The sequence below is a fragment of the Xyrauchen texanus genome, chromosome 1 (assembly GCF_025860055.1).
Source record: "Xyrauchen texanus isolate HMW12.3.18 chromosome 1, RBS_HiC_50CHRs, whole genome shotgun sequence".
NCBI lineage: Eukaryota > Metazoa > Chordata > Actinopteri > Cypriniformes > Catostomidae > Xyrauchen > Xyrauchen texanus.
Window position 1 is genome coordinate 62,998,500 of NC_068276.1, and position 14,196 is coordinate 63,012,695.

A 14,196-nucleotide genomic window follows, 5' to 3' on the forward strand; every position below is an offset into this window, starting at 1 on the left:
AGGTTTAGTCTCCTCAACCCACCTGAGGGCAGTAATTATTGCAGTCATCTCTATTGAATATACTGATAAATGGTCACTCACTCTATACCCATATCTTTTTCCAAATTCTGGAATATAAATTCCAATACCACAATGACCCTTGGATTCTTTAGAACCATCTGTACATATTTTCAAATATCCATAATATAAAGTATTTAAATAACTTAAGCAGGCTTCAGTAAAACTTTGCTTAGTGTGACGCTCACCTTTTCCCGCTAATAAATCAATATTTACCTCTGGAACAGGAAGCAGCCATGGAGGAACACAACTTAAAGCTAATGCTGGACCATACTTCAACTCTTTTAATCCATAAAGATTTACTAAATTGTCAATATTCAAACCAAACCCACTGGACTTTTTACAATATTCCCAACAATCACTAAGTACTGACAGAGCTGGGTTGTTGAAACTTCCTTTTAACCTTACCCAATAAGTTAGTGACAATTTCTCATACCTTAAATTAATAGGAGTTTCCTTAGATTCAACTAATAAAGCACTTGTATGAGTTGTTTTAAAAGCACCAAGGGCAATCCTCAATGCCTTAAACTGCATTCTTTCAATTTTCTTGAGGGATGTCTTACAAGCTGAGCTATACATTATACAGCCATAATCAATAGTTGATCTTATCAATGCTTTATATATGTTCATCAGAGACAGCCTGACAGCTCCCCAATTATGCCCAGTGACCATTCTCATAAGGTTAATTACCTTTTTACACTTTGTTTCAACATATTCAATGTGATATTTCCATGTAAGTTTGGCATCTAACCATATTCCTAGGGACTTAAATTTTTCACTTCTTTCAAGTTGCTGATTATAAAGCATAATTTTATATGTTTCAGGGACTTTTTTCCTAGTAAAATAAACAACCTGTGACTTTGAAATAGAAAATTTAAAACCCCAATCAATTCCCCACTGTTCAAGTACATGAATGTCCTTTTGAATCTTATCATTAACATATGTAATGTTACGTCCTCTTCTCCAAATGACAGCATCATCTGCATATAATAGACCTTCGTTACTATCTCCCAGTTTTTCATATATGTCATTAATCATTATGTTGAACAAGATGGGACTGATAACACTCCCCTGAGGAATTCCATTTTCAACAATAAACTCATCAGACTCTACATCACCCACTTTGACCCTGATGGAACGTTGAGATAGAAAGTCAAGTATATAATTATACATTTTCCCATTAATTCCCAACTTTCCTAATTTAATCAACAAACCTTCTCACCACATAGTATCATAGGCTTTCTCAATATCCAGGAAAACTGCCGCCATTACTTCTTTCATTATTAAAGACTTTTCAATTTCATTGCATACTTTAACCAGAGCATCAGTTGTTGACTTACCCCTCCTAAATCCAGTTTGATACCCTTTAATTGGATTTTTGTATTCTAGAAAATAATTTAAACGTCCAACTATAATTTTTTTCCATTAATTTTCCGAAATGTGAAGTGAGTGCAATAGGCCTATAGTTTCCTGGGTCACTTGAGTCTTTACCTGGTTTAGGAAATGGATGGATTCTTGCCCATTTCCACATGCTTGGTAATTTACCTTCATTCCATACTTTGTTAAACAGCTTAAGAACTTTCTCCAATATATTATCAGGTAATTTCCTAAACATAGCATAACACAGGTTGTCCGTCCCTGGTGCAGAGTATGCAGTATTACTCAATGCCCTTTTAAGTTCGGACATATTAATTTCAGCATCCATAATAGACATATTTGACTCTTTGGTATTTAAGATGTTCCTATTTATTTTCAATACCTCTTCTTTCCTTTTCATATACCGCTCCTCCAGGTGCTACCCTTGTGTATGTCTGCAAAAGCTCTAGCAAGCATATTGGCTTTTTCCATATCTGAGATTGCATGGGTCCCATCTTTAATTAAGACAGAAACCTGAAGAGGCTTAAATTTGCCTATCATCTTCTTAATCATCATCCATACTTTATTTAAAGTGGTCTCTCTTCCTATTGTTGAGCAAAACTGTCTCCATGAATCTGTCTTAGCCTCTTTAATAACCTTCCTGGCTAATGCCTTCTTCCTTTGGTAGTTAATAAGATTGTCCATTGTTAATGTTCTGCGCAGATTCTTAAAAGCTCTATTCCTGTCCTTGATAGCCTCACAACATTTATCATTCCACCATGGAACATTGGTTTGCTTCTTTTGGTTTTGACTAACAGGAATGCTTTGGCTGGCAGCAACCAATATAAAAGAACTGACAATACTATTCATTTCATCACCTGTCTGATCATTATTAATTGATATACTTTCCCCATTCCCACAGCTTTCTACAAATTTCTCCCAATCTGCTTTTTTAAAATTCCATCTTTGGGGCACATAACTCTGTTCAATCATAAATTCAATATCAACTGCACATGTAATTGGGAAGTGATCACTACCCATGCTTGTGCTTTGATCTATTTCCCATTCACATCTACTGGCAATTTTCCTATCAACTAGAGTTAAATCTATACAAGAAGTTTCATTTTTATAAACATTAATTCTAGTACCATAACCATTATTTATACACACTAACATTCTATCATTCATCGTTTCTTCCACTGCCTCACCATTCAAATCTGTCTGTTTACTACCCCATAAACTGTTGTGAGCATTGAAGTCCCCACACCAAATCTCTCTGTGACTTCTCTTAACAATACTTTTCAATAACTCACTATTTAATGCTTTACATGGATTATAATAGTTAATGATAGTAAAATTACCTCTACCTTTATTAAATATTTCAGTTACCACACATTCATGGTCCTTGGAATTAATAGACCTATACGGTATTCCTAATTTAATAAATGTCATACACCCTCCTCCTCTCTGCCTTTTCCTCTATCACATCTAATGCCATTATATCCTTTCAATACAAAATCAAGGTGTGGTTTTAACCATGTTTCTTGAATGCATACGACCTCAGGTTTTTCTTTCAGATTGTGTATATATCTCTTAAATTCTTGACCATTTGTTATGAGACTTCTGGCATTCCATTGAAGAATGAAAAACACCAGAAGGCTTTTAATCACTATTTTGACCCTCATATTTACAATTCAGTATCTCTTGAATTTTACTAGCTTGTGAGCTAAATCCTAAAAAGTCATTTGCAATATCCACAATTGATTTTACCTTATTACTTCCCTGATGAGGTTCAGTTGCTTTACTGATCACTGCGCAAATGAAGGCAAGGAAGTCATTTTTCTTGACCAACATTATTTCTTCTGACATTTTCTTTTTGAATTCACAGTATTCTGACTGTTGAGAATTACGTTTAGGCCTACTGACCTGTTGGACTCTCTCGTTAGGATGGCTCCTGTGGTTTACTCTGCTTATTGGGTTGCTAGCATTTGTTTCCGAGCTTGCTCTGGTATATACTGGGGAACAATTAGGCTAGCACCTTTCTTTCCATTTCAATTTTCTTAACCGCCTCAGCATAGGAAACTTTATGAATCATTTTGCATTTCTGGACTTCTTTTGCCTCTTTGTGCTTCTCACAACCTCCATAAGCTGCACTATGATTGCCACCACAATTACAACATTTTAATACAGCATCATGTTCACATTTGCCATACTCATGTTCTCCTCCACATTTCGCACATCTAATTTTTCCTCGACATTGGCTAGCAGCATGACCATACCGTTGGCAATTAAAACATCTTAATGGCGGCGGGATATATTCTCTCACTGAATATGACATGTATCCCATTTGAACCCTGCTGGGTACTTCTTTCTTGAAGCCTAATAAAATAGACAGGCTTTCTATTTTATCTTTACCTTTTGTCAACCGCTTAGCTTCAATTAAATCATACTCTTTTAAACTTTCCATTACTCCTCTGACCTTAGATGCTGCACCCGGAATATGTGACGTTACCTTGAGTTTGTTGAGTGTGGTTTTCTTGAGAATATTACTTTGTTGTTCCTTGGAATTTGCAAAGATCAGTATTCTCCCATTACCTGGTCCTCCCTTTTCATCAAACACCAAAATAACTTTCCAAACATCAATCTGAGGCCTCAAGGCCCTGTTACCATCTGTTTTGGTCTTTTTCACCATAACTACTGATTCTATGGATTCCCCTTCACTCTCTGATCTTTGTCGTACATTCTGCTTGTTGCCATTAACAACCTCATCCCAAAACATTTTACCTTCATCAAGCATGTTATCTAGGTTTAACGATAATAAAGATCCACCAGATGTCTCAGCCATTGTCCAAATTACATTCACTGTGAGTAGTTTATTTGATTTTACCGTCCCACTCTATAAAAAGCGCTAGTGATCATTCATTCAGTTCCTTCCGCCCTACCTCCGTCCGTTTGCGAATATCAACTGACTTACTCTATGGTAGGTGAGTTTATATATCCTGTCACCTCCAGGCAATAGCGCCCTCCAGCAGCTCCTGTTGTTACTACACTCAATTCCAAATACATAACATCAAGGCATCAACAACAGTAAATTGGGTAAAATGCAATAATACATCAAGTAACGTTTATTTCCGTTACAGTACATAAGCATAGGCATGTCACTCTTTAATGTCACATGAATCATTTAAATTAGGGAAGAGGCTGTGCCTCCCCTCCTGTCCCATACACACATATTTCTAATGTTTTTCAAACACAACACACACAAGCCATCTTTGTAATGGAAAACATTCATAGTGTTGTTTTTATGCTTGCTGACTCTGAAGAGTCTGTGATGAGATTTGATAAGTTAAAAGATGAAGTATTTCAACCACGAAACCTGAAGAACAACTTTGAAGAAAGAAAGTTAATCACAGGACGTGACATCAGAAAAGTCTGGTGTGAAAATAGACGGTCTGGTAATATTTCATATCAATGAAACAACATGTTTTGACTTGTCATTCATCTTGACAACAATAGACCAGACCGACTCTTCAGACAGCATTGAAGCCGCAGGCTCATTATTTACTTACATAATACTGAGCACACATGTTTCATTTAAGACCTTTTTAGTTACATTTTGACAAATCTAAAATCACCCCCATCCATAAATGACTTAAATGAGTGATTTAAATGAATATATTTGATTGATGTGTTTATCCATAATGGCAACAGTGCATTTAACATCTACAGCAGCTGATGTGATGTGTATTCTGCAAATTATTTATATTCAAATCTATTTATTCTGAAACAGTAGCAATCTATTACAAATTATATTGTTGTTAAACTCTTTTTCTGATGCTAATTTAATGCTTCAAAATATATTGTTGGTTGATGTATGTCACATAAACAACATAATGAGCCATTTTGTATTCAAGACAAATATATGATCACGAGATAGTGTGACTAAGTCTCACGTTAGATTATTGTATATATATATATATTTGTATTTGTAATGGGAGTTTGTGGTGAATAAACATGATCATTAACCTGCAATTTTCAGTCATCGTGTGTTATTTTATACAGTCATGGAAAACTCTTCTTGGTCTGGAAATCAATAAAATCTTTAAAAAATCAAGGAGATTTATATAATATGCTCAGATATAAAATATCTCATTGGCTAAATCGAGCTCATTTTCAGTGCAATTTTTTAAAAATGGCTGGAAAAGTCATGGGAATTTCCTGGTCGATGCATGTGTTCTCTTTGTGTTTCTCAGCTGTCATATTTCCATGAGGTGAGTTTCATATCAGATTATATCTGCTCAACACCCGCCTGCCCAGTTTCTGCAATTTCCTCATTGATTCAATGTTTTTGTATAAAGCATGTGATCTGTAAATTATCAGGAAATAGTTTTACAAATAAAGAATCTCTTCTGCTTTGGCTTTTGGATAGAAAGGTGTTCATTCAACCGTGGACACTTTTGGCCCTGTCAGCTTTTAGAAAATAAACTCTGAAACTCACTTTTCACAGTCTCACAGTTTCATTTGTCTACCGACAATGTCGGCAGGAGAATTCTGCCATTTTTCTGAAAAAACAAATGTCAAATCTACCAAATCTCAAATGATGTGATCAGTGAATATTCTCTGATGAAATTACATTTTCAAACCTGATTTTGTTGTTGTTACAAACTTATAGTCAATGGGGTCAACGTTAAAATACTCTGTTTCTAAAGTATATATTTCTGTGTAAAGTTATAGCCAATTTTACACCTTAATTACCATGACAATGTAATGTCAACAAACCTTAAAACCCTAAAATGACTGTAATAATGATGATTTCAACAAATTTACAGCTTAAATAATACATGACTTTTAACAGAATACTTAATATAAGTGCTTTTATAAAATTATAAGCTTCACATTTCTGCCATTAAACCCTCAAAATATTGACCCCATTGACTTCCATTGTAAGTGCAACACAGATTTGTGCTTTTTTTTTAAAGAAAAGAGGAACAAGTCGAAATACATTTTTGTTGTAAACAACAATGTGCCACAAATGCTGACGATTGAGCTGAACTTGTCTTGAACCCGGAATATTCCTTTAAGGCTAGCGTGACGCTCCTGTTCTACCCGGCATAGGAGGCAGGTGCGCTAACAAGGAGGCTAAAGGGACTCAAGATGGCGCTGAGTATGGCTGCTGCGTTGCGAGCTCCAACAAAACACTGCAGTTTATTGTTTGTTTTGTTTACTTTTTTTAGTTTTTTGTCTTGGATGTTGTCTGCCTTATTGTATACTATTCTGCAATTACACACCGTAAACCGGACTTCAAATTACTCAATGCCGACCCGCTGTTCACAAACACGCCAGCGGAGCCCTTTGTCTTGGCTGCCCGGCCGCGTAAATGCAGAAGGAAAAGGGGAAAAAGAGCCGGCGTCCACATCAGTTTAAGACATCGTGCAAATCGACCCCCGCTACCCAGTATACTACTGGCATATATTCAGTCTCTGGACAACAAGCTCTGCGAGCTGAGAGTGCTGATCTCTTTCCAACGAGAGACTGCTGCGTTATCTGCCTTACAGAAACCTGGCTGGCTGCGGAGATTCCAGACTCGGCCGTCGAACCCTCTGGGTTCTCTGTGCACCGAGCGGACAGAGCAAAAGACCTCTCAGGTAAAAGTAGAGGTGGATGAGTCAAAGATTTTATCAAGTCTTTCTGCTCTCCTGATCTGGAATATCTCATGCTTCTGTGTCGACTATTCTAGCTACCGAGGGAATTCACAGCGGTCATCATCACAGCTGTGTACATCCCCCCACAAGCCGACACAGACTGGGCACTCAGGGAACTGTATGGGAGTATAAGTGAGCAGGAAACCGCGCACCCTGAGGCCGCGTTCATTGTGACCGGGGACTTTAACAAAGCCAATTTTAAAACAATCGCACCAAAATACCACCAACACATCAGCTTCAACACACGAGGGGACCGGGTTTTGGATCATTGCTATTCTCCTTTCCGGGATGGCTACAAATCCCTCCCCCGCCCCCCATTTGGCAAATCAGACCACTCTTCCATTCTGCTTCTGCCCTCTTACAGGCAGAAACTGAAACGGAAACAGGAAGTACCCTCCCTCTGAACGATCCAGTGCTGGTCGGACCAATCAGACTCTGCGCTACAAGACTGTTTTGATCACACAGACTGGGAGATGTTCCGGTCCGCCTCTGATGACGACATCGAGGTTTACGCTGATTGCGTAACGTGTTTCATCAGGAAGTGCGTAGAAGACGTTGTGCCAACCAAAACAATACGGATCTACCCCAACCAGAAACCATGGGTCAACGGCGATGTTCACGCGGCACTTAATGCTCGGACCTCCGCTTCTAATTCCGGGAACGTGGAGGAGCATAAACAAACCTCCGTAACTCTATCAGAGAAGCCAAACGCCAGTACAGGCACAAAATTGATGGACAGTTCAACACCACCAACTCTAGAAGTATGTGGCAGGGAATTAACATCATCACGGACTAATAACGGAATAAAAACTGAACCGTGAACACCGCTGCCTCTCTCCCGGATGAGCTTAATAAACGTTATGCTCGTTTCGAGGGAAATAACACCGCCCTCGCGGAGAGAGCACTCACGGCCAACGCTACAGAGATTGGTTCACTCTCCATCACTGTTGCGGATGTAACCCGATCCTTCCGACGGGTGAACATCCGTAAAGCCGCGGGTCCAGACGTCATCAGAGCGTGTGCGAATCAACTGGCTGGTGTTTTTACGGACATTTTCAATCTGTCCCTCTCCCTGTCTGTATTCCCCACATGCTTCAAAACATCAACCATTGTGCCTGTACCGAAGCAAGCCGAAATCACTTGCTTAAATGACTGGCGTCCTGTTGCTCTGACCCCCATCATCGGCAAATGCTTTGAGAGGTTAATAAGCGATCACATCTGCTCTGTCCTGCCCACCTCTTTGGACCCATTGCAGTTTGCCTACCGCAACAACCGCTCCACTGATGATGCCATTGCATCTACAATACACACTGCTCTCTCCCATCTGGAAAAAAGGAACACATATGTGAGAATGCTGTTTGTAGACTACAGCTCAGCATTCAACACCATAGTGCCCTCCAAGCTTGATGAGAAACTCCAGGCTCTGGGCTTAAACAGCTCGCTGTGCAGCTGGATCCTGGATTTCCTGTCAGGCAGACGTCAGGTGGTTAGAATGGGCAGCAACACCTCCTCATCACTGACCCTCAACACTGGAGCCCCGCAGGGCTGTGTTCTCAGCCCACTCCTGTATTCCCTGTACACACATGACTGTGTGGCAACACATAGCTCCAATACCATCATTAAGTTTGCTGACGATACGACAGTGGTAGGTCTGATCACTGACAATGATGAAAGAGTCTACAGAGAGGAGGTGCACACTCTGACACGCTGGTGTCAGGAGCACAACCTCTCCCTCAACGTCAGTAAAACCAAGGAGCTTGTAGTGGACTTCAGGAGGAAAGACGGAGAACACAGCCCCATCACCATTAATGGAGCACCGGTGGAGAGAGTCAGCAGTTTCAAGTTCCTCGGTGTCCACATTACTGAGGAACTCACATGGTCCGTCCACACTGAGGCCGTTGTGAAGAAGGCTCACCAGCACCTCTTCTTCCTGAGACAGCTGAGGAAGTTTGGAATGAACCACCACATCCTCACACGGTTCTACACCAGCTCTGTAGAGAGCATCCTAACTGGCTGCATCACCGCCTGGTACGGCAATAGCACCGCCCACAACTGCAAAGCCCTGCAAAGGGTGGTGCGAACTGCCAGACACATCATCGGAGGTGAGCTTCCCCCCTCCAGTACATATATAACAGGCGGTGTGTGAGAAAAGCTTGGAGGATCATCAGAGACTCCAGCCACCCGAGTCATGGTCTGTTCTCACTGCTACCATCAGCCAGGCGGTATCGCAGCATCAGGACCCGACTACATGACAGCTTCTTTCCCCCAAGCAGTCAGACTGTTGAACACTTGATCTCTCATGATCAATAATCATCACTGCACTTTATTAATCTATCATTTTATTCTTATTGTATGTGTATTCTATATTGTGTGTATTGTTTACTGTACATTGTATATAATTATTGTGTTGTGTAAGTATGTGTACATTTGATATGTAAATTGTGTTGTGTAAGTATGTGTACATTTGATATGTAAATTGTGTTGTGTAAGTATGTGTACATTTGATATGTAAATTGTGTTGTGTAAGTATGTTGTTTACTGTAATTGCTATATGTCTCGTCACTGCTATGTTATTAGGAACTGCACACAAGAATTTCACCTACTGTTGCACTTGTGTACATGATAGTGTGACAATAAAGTGATTTGATTTGATTTGATGGCTACAGTGTCTACCGTCAGTCGCTAGTGCACCTCTTGTGGTCAGGAGAGGTTTATACACATTGCACAACTATCATTCAGCTGGTTTTTCAATATAATCATCGTGCCATAGTCAATTATTCTGCTTATACCACGGTCAACACACCTTAAGACATCGTTCAGGGTTTCATCTCAAGACATATTCTGATTTTTGTCCCTAAAACACTGTTGCTGATAAATGAAATTGCAATTTACCACTACACAGTAGCGCCTCACCACAAAATGCTGCCTGAGTTTTGTAAATGTAGTGTATTTATATCAAGTTAAGTATAAATTAATCAGGTGTAATCAATGTAAACATTGTTGATTTGTACCACAGTTATGTCTGACGGGCAAACATGCAGTTTACTGTGTGTGTGTGTAAAGGACTGTGGACGTGATGAATGTGTGCTCAACATATGTGTGACTATTTGAAGGTATGTGCAGGAACAGGAATAGCCTCATATATGTGCTCTCATGACTGCTGAGAAAATATATGGTGAGGCAGGTGTCTCCTGTCCACTTCTTAAAATAATCTGACCAGGGTTAAAGAATAGGTATAGCCCAACCTTGTTAGAGGACATGTATTATAAGTGAACCAAAACCCAGAGATGCTTTAGTTGTTCTGCAGGCAACTCGGCTTTATTGTATGATAATAAAGTCTATTCTTCTGAAATCAAAATCCCAAAGATGTTGAGTGATTTTTCACAAAATGGGTAGAAACTACAACATAAACAAACAGTGCATCTCCTTCAGTGTTTGAGTCATGATGGGCCTCTAGTGGCTATAGACGGCACTTCAGCACAGCAATATACAGTGCACAACACATTACAGTTTAAATCGTCTTGCAGGACAGCGAAAGATGCATTTAATAGGACCTGATTCCAATCTTTCAACCTTCTTGCAAAACAAGCTGAGCTCCATTATTTCTCTCAGACAGTTTTATATCGGCCTCCTTACATTGAGAATATACACTGCATGGTAAAAAAAAAGTTGCACATGCTAATATTTAACTGGACAGCCATTATCTTTGATTATGGCATGCATTTGTTGTGACTTTGTTTCAACAATCATATGCAACGTCACAACATAAATTTACATCCAGAGTTGCATACATGTTCGGTCGAGATCTTGTATTGATAACGGGGGAGTCGAACCACTCCATAAAGTCTTCTCCAGCACATCCCAAAGACTTTCAATGGGGTTAAGGACTCTTTGGTGGCCAATACATGTGTGAAAATTATTCCTCATGCTCCCTGAAACACTTGAGCCCGATGAATCTTGGCATTGTCGTCCTGGAATATGCCTGTGATTTCAGGGAAGAAAAAATCCACTGATGGGTTAATCTGGTCATTCAGTACATTCAAGTAGTCCGCTGACTTCATTTTATTGCCGCATAACGTTGCTGAGCCTCGACCTGACTGATTGAAGCACCCCCAGATCACAACACTGCCTCCAGAGGCTTGTATAGAGGGCACTATGCATGATGGGTGCATTGCTTCATGTGCTTCACTTCTTACCCTGACATGCCCATCTGGACTCATCAGACCACATGACCTTTTTCCATCGCTCCACAGTCCAATCTTTATGCCCCCTAGCAAACTGAAGTTGTTCAGCCTCACTAACAAGTGGCTTTCTTAAGTTTATTAGTCTTGTTATCTTGTTTATAGTTCTATCATTGGTTGTCTTGTCACCCATGTCTGTGTATTTAAGCCCTCATGTTTGCCATTGTCTCTTGTCAAGTATCGTGAATGTAACCTTGTTGTTTTGTTCAAGTCTAGTTTAAGTCAAGTCATGTTTTGTATTTGTCAAGTCTAGTTCACATTTTAGTTAGGGTTTTTGGATATTCATGTTTGGAAATAAACTGCACTTGGGTTCATCACTTCAACATCATCCCTTTGTCTGCCTTTTGCCAGCATCGTTACACTTTGCTTGATGCAGGCCAATAATCGTTCCCTTCTGAAACACGGTAACATATTTTCCACAACCGCAGGATATGTCTTCCAACACACTGCATCAGTTTGGATTAAAATAACAGTTGCCAGCTGAAACATATTAATCACTGCAATAATGATCCAATCATAGACTTAACTATCTGCTTACTTTTGCTAATCCTAAATAAATGTATAATTGTTTCTCTTCTAATAATGTCTCAGTTCTGACTCTGTGGGGTTGAACAAATTTTAAACACAAGTAATAACAACGGCAAATACACTTAAATACCAAATGGAATACACCCATATATGATGTCCCTCTTTCCTTTTAACAATACTTCCTTGTGTGCAATAACAATAACCACTCACAGGTGCGGGTTATGACAGGTTTATAATAGATTCAAATGAGAGAGAGAGCGAGAGAGAGAGAGAGAGAGATGCAATAGCACCATCTGCTGGTTGGCAGAAGTATTTATGTTTCACCTCCAGCTGTTTCTCAAGATTAAGCCCACATCAATTTTAAAGCCAATTCAAATTTTGTTTTAAAAGGTGAAATCCATATTTGTGTGTAAAAGAATTGAAAAACAATTTCGTTTCTTTGAACTTACAGTCCCAAAACGTATGCCATTGGTTGAGGCAATGTTGCTGTTTAATTAATGGAGTGGTGGTGGTGTAATGGACTAAAGCACATAACTGGTAATCAGAAGGTTGCTGGTTCGATCCCCACAGTCACCACCATTGTGTCCTTGAGTAAGGCACTTAACTCCAGGTTGCTCCGGGGGGATTGTCCCTGTAATAAGTGCTCTGTAAGTCACTTTGGATAAAAGCATGTGCCAAATGCATAAATGTAAATGTAAATGACTCTTTATTTGGATCTCCATTAAATTCCACAATGTGGACGCTGTGTTTCTGGGGTCTACAAAAAAATTTAATAATACTAAAGGAACAATCTTGTAGCTTCTACTTACATTGGTGTAATCTGAGTTGTCTGATCAGTGTTCTCACAATGTTATAATACTGTATGTTTAGTTAACAATGAATGTATTGTTCATAACATGGTCAGTCAGGTTTGGTTGAAAACGGAATGCTATAAGTATAAACTTGTTAAGAGTTGAGGAAAGAATGAGGAGAACTTCAGCACTGGAATGCTGCTTACAGCTCTAGTGAATGCCTGATGGTCTAGCTTCTTTCACAGTTCCTCTTCTTCAACTCACATCGATAACAATAGGATCCATCAGTACATCACGTGACTCACGGCTAATAAAACAAGCATTTGAGGAGAGATTGTCTTTACATACCTTAATCATGGGACATACAGCCTAACAGGACATTCTACCACCAAACTGACCGTTAAAGCAAGCAAATGGATTGTGTGAGTATGACTTTAATTATGAGTTAATTAACTTTGTTCTCTTAATAGCTGATGCCACTTTGAGCTCATTTATGAGTGTGGAAGGTTTTATTGAACATGCTCTAATTTCCCAGGTGAAGAGAGAAAGATTTATTATATTTTTCAAATGTAAATATTAGTCACTGGGACAGCTGAATTAAAGATGTCAGTGAAATTAGCATCTCATTCATGAATTTTAGCATAAATTAAAAAAATGCGCCAATGATAAATTCTGTTTTTTTATGTGTAACATCTGTTCTTGTTCCTAATATTTTATTTGAGTAGTTATACATATTATGGCATGACATGTGAGCTGAATTTAATGTAACTCTTAGGGTAAGGGTAATAAAATCTATATTGAGAATTTATGTTCATGAATTGTCCAGTATGGATGTATTTGAAATAAATGGACAAGACACAATTCAATTTAAATGGTAAGAAAAAAATATGTGTTTTTAAAAATGAATATTTTAAAGTGACAAAAACTACAGGTACATTTTCCCCCCTCTGAGCACTGGCATCTTCATCTTTTTTAACTTTCCATTTACTATTTCATTTTCATTCATGTTTTAACCTGACACCCCACTGAGCATTCCCCATTTTTCACATTCAACTGTAGCCTGTAACTAAACCCAGGCAGTGCCTCTTCCCTTACGGCCAACGATAATTACACATGACACAATAGAAAATATGTTTGATAATTGACTTCCACTTCTGCACCACTTAGAATAATGTGAAATGAAGATGTTAACATTTGTTTGAGAAATAATGCACTTGTAAATGATCTTCTACTCTCGAATTTCTCTCAACCCAAAGTTATAGACTATAATATAATGCAATATCATATTTCAATATAGAGATTATCATTTTACTTGTCAAGAGCGATGTACACGCAGGGTGAAGCAGCTTAAGCGGCAGAATAAAGGGTCTAGAAAATAGGATAATGGAAGTCCATTATTCATTTAAATCTTCAAAATGTACATTCTTGTGAAAATAACAAGTTTTTTTTAATTATATAAAAACCTTGAATATTGACAAAATGACATTTGCATTGATGGGATTAAGGTATTATTTTTTAACA